General features: G+C 43.8%; 1 protein-coding gene across 1 annotated transcript in view; it reads right to left on the bottom strand.

Moving 5' to 3' along the window:
- The window catches only part of SOS1 (SOS Ras/Rac guanine nucleotide exchange factor 1), a 2,649,334-nt gene that overhangs the window by 1,355,473 nt on the left and 1,281,383 nt on the right, over positions 1–12,478 (bottom strand). The window lies entirely within an intron of this gene.

The following is a 12,478-nucleotide window of genomic DNA, read 5'->3' on the forward strand; positions in this document are numbered from 1 at the left end:
TGTTTTGCTCTTTTAACATTTAGACTTGGCTGGTGGTAGTGATATCTACCCTAACTTTTTTACCACGATTATACTGTATAAACGTGGTATTGTTTTAGGCTATTATATTAGCCTCGAACATAAACCTGCTTGACTTTCTTTTGGCTCCGGTCGGGTTTATTCGCCATTTCTTTTTGTTAAAGTCCTTGTGTTTTACTTTGCGCGGCAAACCAGGTTTGCCTTCTTTGCTCACCGTCTTTTGGCAGGCTTCTGCTAAGAAGCCTTCCTCTGGGCGCCTGGGTGTCTAGGTGGGCTGAATGTGAGGGAGGGGTGTAGTCACCCCCCGTACAGGGTATCCTAGGAAACCCAAGTCACACTTTGCCATGACTGGCTGAGGTGGTTGTCCGGGCTGGACAACCCGCCTGCTGCGCGATTGACAGTCAGAGTCGTCACTGGAACTACAAGGAACCGAAGAGAAGCGGAGAAGACGGCTGCTGCAACTACCCCGTCCCGGTGAAGCCCTGCTGCAGTCCTGAGCTATCTACCCTTCGACGACCAGAGTAGATCCAGTCCGGAGTCTTCTTCCCTTGAGCTTGGTGGGGATAACCAGCTCATCTTCCACAGCCAGAGGATACTCTTTGTGGTCGAAATCGCTGCACACTGATGTAGTGGTCCGGATAGCCATCTGAAGAGCCTCTCCTGTTTTTAAATGAGCGCACCTTTTATTCACCGTCGCTGCTGCTGGCTTCATCCCTGAGTGGTGCAGACCCCTCCAGACATCGTCCTTCTTGCCGAATTTCCAGGAACCATGGGTCTGCAGGAAACTACCAGGAACAACTGCCGTGGCACCAGCTTCGTCCTTGAATAAGGTACTGTGTCCTGCTTCGAGGAACTAGGGTGAATCCCTTTTCTCCTCCTCCAAGGCTTGCCCTTGTTTTCCCTCCATCTTATAACTTGCTTCCTCTGTTGACAATATCCAAGTACTACTGGCAACGTTGAATCTTGAACTGTCTGACTGTGTGATCCTCGACAACAGGAACCCGGTTCCACTTCACACTGGCTCCGGCCTATTGACTTTTGTATTTCTGTCAGCGAGTGTTCTCTGATTTTGTCTGCCTTGAAAAAAGGATTGCCTATTATTCTTTCTGCGGATACGCGTATCTTTCGTAAGACCGAACCGTCATTACTGTCAAAAGGTGATTGGATATGTATTCCCGGTAACGTCTTTTGTTTCACAACACCGGTCCATTAAGACATAGGGTACTTACCTTGAGTTGTTCAGTCCCAAGAGAATTGGTTGTGTGTAGTGTATTTTTTATGTGGCTTTAATTTAATGTGTTTTACAGATGGTTTAAAAATAAATGAACTTATATTTTTTAACTGAAACCTTGAGTCAGTGTTTGCTTGAGTCACATTAATTGTGGTCCCTTTGTGTAATCTCTGCTACTGCTCATATACTCTTGAGATAAACCTGGCTGCTCCGCTACTGCTACCACCTTAACATAGTAGTACAGGCTTGTACCAAAGGTGAACTTGTATTACCACTTGTAGTCTTAATTGTGTGTAGTGGTCCCTACGGGCACTGCACAGGATTCTGCCTAACAGCTGCTTTGAAGCATCTTGAAGGTTTCTGCTTTCTGCTCACTCTGTTTCAGTCTTGGAACGCTTACGGCTTCCCGAAAGTGTGGAATTCTCGCCTGGCTCTCTCTCGTTCTTCGCAGCTGCCGATCAGCCCCTTGGCCTTACAACTTCCATAGCCTGGTTCGCATCAGCACTGAAAGAGCTGCTCCTTCTCGCACCCAGACTCGCTCAGTGTGCCTGTACGCACCACCTTTTATCCTGACAGGGAGTGTTAACAAGTGGCAGGTGTGTACAGTTAGGATTACATGCCTGACTCTGTCTGGTCTCGTTAAAGGGACAGAGCCCTTGCAAGTCAGGAAGGGGTAATCTTCCTGGCCTCATTCCTCAGCTCAGTAGTGTTGTCAATGTGAACTGGGGAGGAATTATGGAAGCTGTAGTTTCCCATAAAATAAGCAGGCATAGGGGTTAGATGGGTTGTGTAAGCAGGGCGATACAATTTCTCACCATCAGGTGCTTCTCCAGCTATGCCCGAGGACCCCCTACCTCGCTTGTCCACCCCCAGGGTCGGGATCCAAAAGCAATGGCCTTTCCCTAGCCACCTGAGTACGGGATCCCCGGGGACTAGATTGTGAAACACCCTCTGGTTTTTCCCAATAGTTTAAACTATCTCACTGCTGAGTCAATGGGTAAATTGCTCAAAGGGAAACATCATGGATATCATGCACATTGTGTTCAAAACGAGGGAAAGGAGAGAAAAAGAAAAAAATTGGTAACAATGGAAGCCTTATGCGTGTTAAAAAATGCTAAATTCAACTTCAATGACACCTGTAAACCCTAAGGAAAATTGTCTTACCCAAGAGAGCAGTGGTCTTCTTGTAGTGATCGCTTAAGTTAATGATTCTGGTCATGCTGCTGCCTAATAAAAGCTTCCTGTAACTGTTCTAAAGAAGGATAATAAAAGTGGAAGATGGGATTTCTTTTTTTATGGGGGTGATGGGAAGGATGGAAATATGATGGGAAATGTGAAAAGTTTGCAATAAACTAAATGCACAAATGAAAATAAAAATACGATTAGAAAAGTGTGGTAAATAATATTTTATTTGACTAATGCTCATCTGACACGAGATTATGCTCAGAGGCAGTGGGTGCAGTGGGTGAAATGGAAATAATGTAAAAGGGTATCCCACGATGGCCGGTGTGGGGGCGCAGTTTGGAGGAGGGATGGAGTTTGGTGGGGGCGGAGCTGGCAGTTGAACTCCACTCAAAGGAAATGTTCAAAATAATATTTTTTAAATGGTGCAATTTCTTTCATGCTGCTTCCTTCCTAAAGTACATCAATTCCACTTTAAATCATTTCCATGGCAGTGGTGCACCCAAAATAGTGTTGGTAATGGAGTGATTTTTAGTACATTAAGGGATCCATGAACACGCTCTACAAAAGAAGGATACCATCGTAGCTCTCGCACATAAAAGTGTCACCTAAATGAACCACTTAGAAATCTGATTTGCTAAAGCACTCCCTCGCTGAGGCACGTGGATGCCAGGAAATCAATGTGTCCATGCACTCTGTTTAAAGCCGTTCGAAAAGGATTGGGTCTATTTCGCTGTGATAATTGGATTGATTCAATTTTTTCACAGTCTCACCAAAAAAATCACAACAAATTATTTAGTTTGTTTCAATATCCTCATTTGAATTTGTTGCATAACACCCAAGGTTGATTTCTATTGTGTTTTTTTGTTTGTTGTATTTGACATCAATCATGTATAGATGTAAGTGACCACTATATGGGTCCTGCACCAAACAACAAGTTCTAGGAGGGCTTTTATTAATGTGTTATTGAATTCTTTCATTTGTACAATTTGTAATACAGTACATTCATTGTGTGTACATCTGTAAGACTCACAGGCCTATTGAATAAATAAATAACTTAAAAAAATTATTCATATTTCAATGTGTGCTTTCTAACAGATTCATTCAAACTGATTTCCTGGCAGCCACGTGCCTCAGGGAGGGGGTGGCTTTAGCAAATCAGATTTGTAAGTGGTTCATTTAGGGGACCCTTTTATGTGCGATAGTTGTTTAGCTCATTTGTCCCCTTTATGCCTTTGAGTTATCTTCCTTATTGTTATATATACCATGGTAGCTCAGCATGTTGAGAGACCACTGCTAACATGTTATATATTAAAAACTGGTTGTTAATCGTATGACTTTTTGCAATTCCTTGTAAAGAACAAGGGCTATAAAATGTGTTTGGCCAGGGAATGGGTTGGGCTGGTCGCTTGCTTATATTGAAGGCGGAGGTGGATGTATTTCTGCCCCTGTAGTGAAAATCAAAAGTTGGCCCCCATTAACTCATAGATCAAAGGGGAAATTCGCTCAAACATTTTATTGTCCCAATCGTGCATGTATTTTTAAGCATACTGTAATCTATCGTAACAAAAAATCCTATGCATCTTACCTTAGTTTTCCCCACTTTTGCACATGCGAAAACAACGGGTTGGGCGCGGCCCTCTTCTGCAAATCTTATCCGTTGCTGCATCGCCCTAAGTTAAAGTGCGCTTGCGGCAAGAATACAAATCGACCGCCCCTAAAGCAGACATCACTAGGCGCGTACAGCCCTTTTCACAACGCCAATCCATGTCTCGTGTCAAAGTTCTCTGTGCGCAAGCTATTGACGTGTCTCCATGGAAATGCCAGGACGCCTCTTTCCTCAACAAGCATAAAAAGACCCTTTCTGATCAGGCAACATTGGAGTTGCTCTTTCAATCGTTTCACTGTCTTTTGTTTAGATCATCCGTGACTCGTTTCTGCTCTGTTCAGCTATCTTCCTAGTACGAAGACCTGGCGAACAGGTACTTAACACTAGCAGAACTGATTTCAATTGTTACTTGCATTTTATTTAAATATTTGTCTTATAATGGCAAAAATACTGCCCTAGCAGCACGAGCCAGAGTATTCTGAGGAGGAACTAATGGAAAGAGAAGGATGCAGAAATGATGGGGAATCGGACGATAGTTGAGAAGATGAATCACCGGAGCCTGAGCCTACTCGCATGGAAGACGTTTCCACCTCGTGTACCTGCAATCGTTGCAAGGTCATGCCAACTGAGGTGGAGAACTACTGCAGCGATGCTCGGCCTACATATCTGAAGAAGACACCACCGCTATATGTTATTGAGCTGCATGACTTCAGGGCAGCCTGCCTCACAAGGTCCGTGTTGAGGATTATGATGGTGCTTATGCACGAACTTCGCGCAACAGTTTGTTCTCGGAACCCAAGTAACGAGTAAGTATATTCTATATGTGATGTCATTTTGACCACTGAGACGACTACCATTTAATGTTTTTCTCCTACATTGTCGTAACTTCGATCGATCACTGACAAGTGAATTTAGTCTAACTTCAATACATTTCTCTCCTTTTTGGAAATCGGAGAGTTCATCGCTTACGTGTCTTTCACTTTCAACTAAAAACAATATTTCTCTGTGGCCCAAACCATTCTGGCTTGATTGGGTACTCACTTTTGTAATGTGACAATACTTCAAAGCCCAAGTACATTTTTCCATAACATTACTTTAAGGGCAACTATGCCATTGAATTTAGCATGCATTTTCAAGTAAAGTGGTACACTGATCAGGTTCATTAAAGTAAAAGATGTATGTTTCTTTTTCACAGGTGTAACAGGCTGGTAGCCTACCTTTCGTTTACATCGAGGCAATATGGAAGGCGCGGATTCCGCGTTCGACGAGCAATAACCGTCTGTGTCGGTGGAGCCATTTGCGCCAAATTCCCCAGTGACAGCGGACAGTACAGGAGATTTTCACACACTTTGCTGCAACCTCAAGTATACAATTTGTAGTTTGTTTGTGCCATCAACATAACCAAATTAAATTAAATACAAATGAGCATATACAAATAGTTGTTTGAATTGTTCAGTGAGTCAAGAGCACCCTCAATCGTCTGAAGGTCATGAAAGAATGGCTGGTGCCCTTTTGCGCTCACCTTGTCCCCATCCATCCCCCTCCACTATCCACCCCCCCTACGGTACTGGGTGGGTGGGAACAGCCAAGGTGCCAAAAACCATGTACAACGCAAAGGAATCCGCCATACTCCCCTCTTCAAAACACCGCCCGAGCATTCAACAAATGTTTGTGTACCTTCAGCCATGTTTGTGGCCTTTTGCGCTCGCCTCATGCCCATCCACCCCCCCCGCCAATATCAATGGCAGTTCACACCTACGGCCGTGCGCACCAAAGGGGACTGCGTGGGTGGGAACACTTTAGTTTCCAAACACTATGTGCACCTCAAAGTGTTATTTCACACAGCGACCATTGTTCATATGGCCTCCCCAGACCCAGTGTCTCCAGACTGCCCTGTTCATGCCGATCCACCCCACTCCATCCCCCATCCCCAGTATCGATGGCAGTTTGCACCTAAGACCATGCGCTCAAAAAGGCAGCTTGGTCAGTGTGGACGCACAAGGTGCCACAAGCTGTTGAATAGCTAGCCTATGTGTATTTTTGAAAATATACATTACGCATCATACAAAATTATGCAGATTCTTTGATTTGTTGTTGCTACAAGTCTGTGGCTTCTATTAAACATAACAATAATAAACCAAACAAGATTACTGTGTTTGTCACAAATCAACAGATGTGCATCGTTATCATAGTTCTGTACTTTTTAGGCACTTGTACAGTGAAACAGGAACTGGCCCTCCTTAGCTCACTGACTGCCCCCATCTTGGGCTCTCGGGTCTGTGTGTTGGGGACCGATATCTTGTCTGGTGAGCCCTCTTCGCTTGCTGGCAGCTTCCTTCCAGGCCCATGATATCCGTTGTCCACGTGGTCAGGCCAGACCCAGTTTCTCAAGACTTCCCTCTTCAAGACCCCGTCCCTGCAATCAACATTTGTTTTTGTCTGTTGAGCAGTGTTCCGGTCCTTTTGCGCTCACCTCGTCCCATCCACCCTTCTCCCTAGTATCAATGGCAGTTGGCATCTATGAACAGGGTTGTACTGGGCCATAAGATTTTCTCGTGCACCAATGAAAACATGGCACACAGTTCGAAGTCGCTATTCATTCCTTTTCGGACACTGTTTGAATATTACCCAAAGGGGAGTAGTTTGATGAAAAGGTGATGCAAATTGTTCATGCACAAAATATATTTTCAGCAACAGTGTTCACTACTACTAGCTGCATATTGAAGTAACTCATCAAACTGGCACACACGGCCCCAAAATGTATGCCACTTTCATGAAAAAAAGACCCACACAAGCATTTTGCGTTTCTGTTTGTGTTTCAACCCTGCCCCTATTGCCCTATAGGCTGTACGAGCAGGCCTGCGGGATCGCAATGGTGGTGGGTGGGTATGGCAGATGTGAAACATTGGCATCGCAGCTGAGTGTGTGAATGAACATGTCACACATTCACATACACCCACTTTTCTAAGCCTTTACAAACACCTTTGGGATCGTATCTCTCACGGACTGAAATCTTTGCACTGGCTTCCAGTGGCTGCGAGGATTAAATTCAAAACCCTCAGCATTGTACAGAAGGTCTTCTGGGGTCTGGGGCCGAAATACCTTCAACTCTCTCTTCCTAAATACCTTCCTTCTCGAGCTCTTCGCTCATCTGCCTCCAACTCCCTGAGGGTTAGTCGCTTCTCCAAGCAACGAGTTGGTGGCAGATCACTCTCTTCGGCAGGGGCATCTCTCCGGAACAGCCTTCCTGCCTCCCTGAAACTCGAGGCGAACCACCTCCGGTTCCGGAAACACCTCAAAACCTTCCTCTTTGCTTCTGCTTTCTCTCCTCCCCTCCCTTGCTGAACTCCTGACTGAAATTGTACTGGTTACCTGGCCACCCTTCTGATCTCTGGCCCAGGCCCTGTCAACTGCCCACCTGCGCTGCCTCCCTGGCAACCCCTGCACTTGGGGACAGGTTTTTCTGTACCACTTCAGTCCCCTTTCCAGCACTTTGTCCGCACTTCCTGGCACTTGCCTGTTGTGTTTTTTTTTAATGTGTTTTTATTTATCTTATGTATTCCACTCCCCATGTACTGCACTTTCCCCTCTCCCTTTTCCCCCCTTGCACTCTTCCTTTTTGCCCGCTTCCCATTCACTTGCGCGATCTGAATGACACCTGGCTTAGTAAGATCGTTGTCTGTCCTCCCTTTGTCCCCCCCCTTGCCTCGTAGCGCCTCAAAACACTTGTGTATAGGCGCGTTATGAATGCCATATCATCATATCATACCTTGACATTTAACAGGAGATCATCTGAGATCTACAAGGTAGATTGTCATCGACCTACCTGTTCCACGGCTACTTGTTCCCCTGCTTGCTGAATCAGCTCATTTGTTCGTCCAAGTAAGGATAGGTCACCTATTTACTTCTCTATGTTCATTGATCGCTGCTCTGAAAGTTTCTATCGATTTCCACCTAATGTAACCAGTATTGTAATGTTAATTTATCTCAAAGACTTCACCATTATCGAATATTTGATGGATCCATCTTGTAAAAGAATGGAATGTTTCGTGGTCCATGTTTGGAAGCATGTTTTCTTTTGATGCTAGAAAGTTTGTTCAACGGACGAGTAACACGTTACGGTTTGCGGTATATCAATCAATTCTGTAAGAAAGTTATTGCCGAGTTCATTCGACTAGGTTACACAGGTTTTCTTTCTTTATTTAAAAACAAACTTTTCAGACAAAACTGTGGATTAATTCTTATATTCACATTCATTCAGTAATATTAGATATAATTAATTATTTTTTTAGACAGATCTTACGGACTTGTCAAGAATGCCTTCATGTATCGTAATCGGTTGCCCTTCTGTGAGCCATGCCAAAACTCGGGGCCCAGCCCTGTATACATTTCCAAAGGATACTGATTTAATAGGAAGATGGATTATAAATTGCGGTTTTTCCAGCAGATGAGATGGAAAGTAGAGCCCAGGCTGTCTTGGACAACGTGAGGGACTATCTATTCGGCCTCTGCAGCCTGCACTTTACACACGATATGTAAGAACAGTCAAAGTACACAAAAAAGCATCAACCCAGAATTCTTCGTAAATTGCTTCCAAATGCAATTCCGACTCAATTTTGGCACATGCTGGCTCGGGTAGGTAGTGGATGATGAATTGGTTATGTTTGTTGGTATGTAGGACGATGGTCTGCATACTTAAGTGTTCTCTACCATCTCTCTATTTATTTATAACGTAGTGTATTTGAAAAGGAAACTTACGGAATGGTTTACAGCTTTCGATGTTCATTTACATCAAATTTGCATTACCCAAGTTTCCATAGTTACCAGATTCAACAGAATTTTCAAATGTTTCGCCTAGTATAGTTCTTCTATCCCCGCTTTCGGGTGCCTCAAATAAATCAGCAAAATGTGACCCTTAGTAAAAACGTTCATAGTGCCCTTTAAAAGTCGCATAATGTTTTCGAAATGTGTTGATTGAGATATCCTTTATGTAGAGCACACTGATGGAAGCACAGACCCTCACCGGTGACGAAACCACCGACACATCTAGTATCCCAATGATGAGCCCTTCCGACTTGCACAAAGTGATATTTTATAGTGTTGGATGTGCCACATTTATAATACTAATTTACCTTTTCCACCGTACTATTTTCTGACAATGTACTGAAAATAAAGGAGCAAAATTCTGCATCAATTACTTCTCCAGAGTCAACATCAACCTCACTCGCCTATCAAGTAATTCGATCACACTAGTCCTTTATATGCGAATAAACTATGTGCATGTGTTATGCTTGGAATTTCAATATATTCACAATTATGTATAGCATTGGTTATTTACACAAAGTGGCATGTATGGGTGACTCTGTATGTACCATCGTCTGCATTTAATTTCTCTTTTTCATCCGTATTAAGACAAGTACTGTGTTGTAGGGGGATGCTTGAACTTCGACTACAATCACTTCCTCCTTAGCAACAGGTCCAGAGTATGAGGTCTGCATACTTGCAGTTCCCTTGCGAGAATGAAAGTAAATCCTACAAAGGATATACTCTGAGACTAAAATGCATGTAACCTTACAATGTTTCAAACTTTTCTGATTTTGATTCTAAGGTTACACTTCCTCCCTAATGCAGAATAGATCACAAAGCAAACATTGCAAAGCAAACTATACAAATGTTCTATTTGTGCTACAACAACAAACCTTATAGTTGTAACGCTCACCTGATTCCCGTAGAGGCGCCGGTCTTGACTGGGCGTATACCGTATCTTCAAAGGTGATGTGTAACACACGGCTGGCTCTTTGGGCTGGACCTCTGTGCACTGTATGTCTGGCTCGAAGGGTAAGATGTTTGCAGATAGAAAATGTGGGATTAATGAACTGGGTTATTGAATGTCTCTCTCTTCTTCCCTTTCTCTTCTCCTGTAGAACCCCAAAGGTTAACGCTCTCACCTTAGGTAAGTGAACGCCGTGCTCTCCATCTGCCTCGAGGCAGGGTGCTGTAACCAGTTTCTTCACTGGATAAGGGGAGCAGGCCTCTTGACTTCAGAGAACTGCTGTCCGTCGTTTACTGCACGAACGGTAAGTTTCGAGTAATTCTAATGTCTTTAAAGTCTTTAGTAATGATGTCTCTTGTTTTGCAGGGTTCCGGCGATGGCGGATGGCGGGCTGAAGTGAGTTGAAGATGGAGCCCTTGTGAGCCCTTTCCACATCTAACCCCACTGGGTTAGATGTGGAAAGGAGTAATGGCACGTGAGTATTAAAGTTCCCCAATGTCTTTAAACGCACCTTGTTTTGTCTTTCAGATGCGGGATGCAGCGCCGAAGGCCTCCGGAGCGTGCGAAGAGTTGGTAAGCTTTTGTCTTTCAGATGCCGGAATGCAGTGTGAAGACCTCCGGAGCGCAAGAAGAGTAGGTAAGCCTTTGTCTTTCAGATGCCGGAATGCAGCGCGAGGCGTTGGTGACAGCCGATGGACCAGGTAAGTGAAGAGCTGTCACTGAAGACCGTAATGCTAACCTGTTCTTTCTTGTCTTTATAGGTGTTGCTGAAGACTGGATTCAGAATGGTAAGCCTTTTTCCTTAGGCCCAGGATCAGATGCAGAAGACACGATGAGCGTTCTGCTGCTGAGGATGCAGAATAACGCAAAGCAAGATTCATCCATCGGGTGTGGTTTAAATAGCCTCCTGTAGTGCTTAGGTGTCTCCTTCCACAGCCACGCCTAGGTAAGAAAAGAGTTCCTGCTTTCCAGAAGAGTTCCAGTGTTCTGAATCTAGGGAGTGGCTCCTGCCCCACCCAACAGGAAAAGTAGTTCCAAACAGAAGAGGATCAGAGACTCAACTGGCAGGCAAGTAAGCAGCATGGTCTGCTGCAGGTAAATCCACCCAAGCATTATGAGCCCGGCGCTTCCAGCGCTGGGACTGGGCATATTTATGAGCCTGGTGCCACTGGCGCCAGGACTGGATCCAAAAGGTCCCAATTGGGACTGGTTGGCACTCGGAACCTGGGTTATGGATCTGCTTCCAAGGGAGTTGGGAAAACCCTGACCTTTTGGAAGCAGAGATCATGACAATAGTATATGGTTCGTAATCATTTTAAACTAGTTTGTGCAGAAGTTCTCTGTGCGATGAAAGAATGTAATTTTCAGTACGATTGACTTTTTAATTTTTTTAAATTATTATACTCCAGGAATGTACTCAAGATGTGGAATTAGAAGAGGCACATGGACCAGAGGTATACATAACCTAATATGAAATACAATAGGGCATCACATTGCATTAGGGGTACATTTGTAATAATGTTAATGTTTTCAAGTCTGTCAAGTTGGTTTTGTTTGTAGATATGTACATATGTGTGTTTACGTGGAGATGAAATTTGCTTGATTTAAAGCATATAAAAAACGTTTTATTTCAGCTTGATGTTGCGGTCGGCATAGAGAAGGCCATGGTTTGGAAGCAAATTGAGAAAACAAGGGTAAAGAATGAACCAGTTTGTTTTGGAGACGTTTTTAAGTGGATGTTTTATTCACATTAGGTTTTTAGTTGGAAAATCCTATCTGCTGTATGTGTGCTATACATTGACTATGTTTTTCTATACATCTGTTAGAGGCCCAGAAGGAAGGGGAGTATAAAGACTCGGACAACTGAAACCAAAGATGTCGCTTGCCAAACGGATTTCACAATGGAACAACTACTATTTGAGGCGCAGCGTAGTCCAGTCAATATTCATACTCATGATGCATATGTCCAGTGGCTGAAAAATGAATGGAATCTCACCTGCGAACAGTACAAAGTTACCATGGACCATTGCAACTTTGTGCAAACTTGACAAGATGAAACTGAAGACAATGAGGATGCATTGCATTTGCTCCCAGACACTTTGACACAATCTACACCTTCGAAAAATGTTCCACCCAAGAAACATTCAATGTTACCCGTTTATCCAATTCATGTGGAAATATAACAGTCTGAACTAACAGAGGCTGAAGCTTCAACGCAATTGACTGAGGAATTTGCTCAAGAGCTCTACTTCAGTTTGCCTAGTCTGGGGGAACTGTCCACCACCGTCGAGTCACAAAACAGTACTGCAGGACAATTAGCTATTAAAGGAGCAAAAATACATTGTATTCGACAGCTGCCTGCTAGAGATTTTACAAATGCTGAAATGTGTCCATACATTAAGAGGGAAAATATGTGGGGAGCCATTGGTAAATGTGTCTCGTGTATTACAAGGCACCAACCTAAAAATATGCCAGCTGTGTCCACCTACATAATACATTTTCATGGTCTGCTCAACCCATGCTCAGCAAAGTACCGGCTGGAAATCTACTTTGTGCAGTAGGTATACTGTTCAGCGGATAGACTTTCAGTAAGATTTCCAGTTTGTCAATTTGTGGGACTTTAGTTCCTTGCTAAAGCCCAGTACTACGAATATCAAAGGGAATT

Source organism: Ambystoma mexicanum, chromosome 4p, assembly GCF_040938575.1.
Source record: "Ambystoma mexicanum isolate Mex_15411 chromosome 4p, UKY_AmexF1_1, whole genome shotgun sequence".
NCBI classification, from domain to species: domain Eukaryota; kingdom Metazoa; phylum Chordata; class Amphibia; order Caudata; family Ambystomatidae; genus Ambystoma; species Ambystoma mexicanum.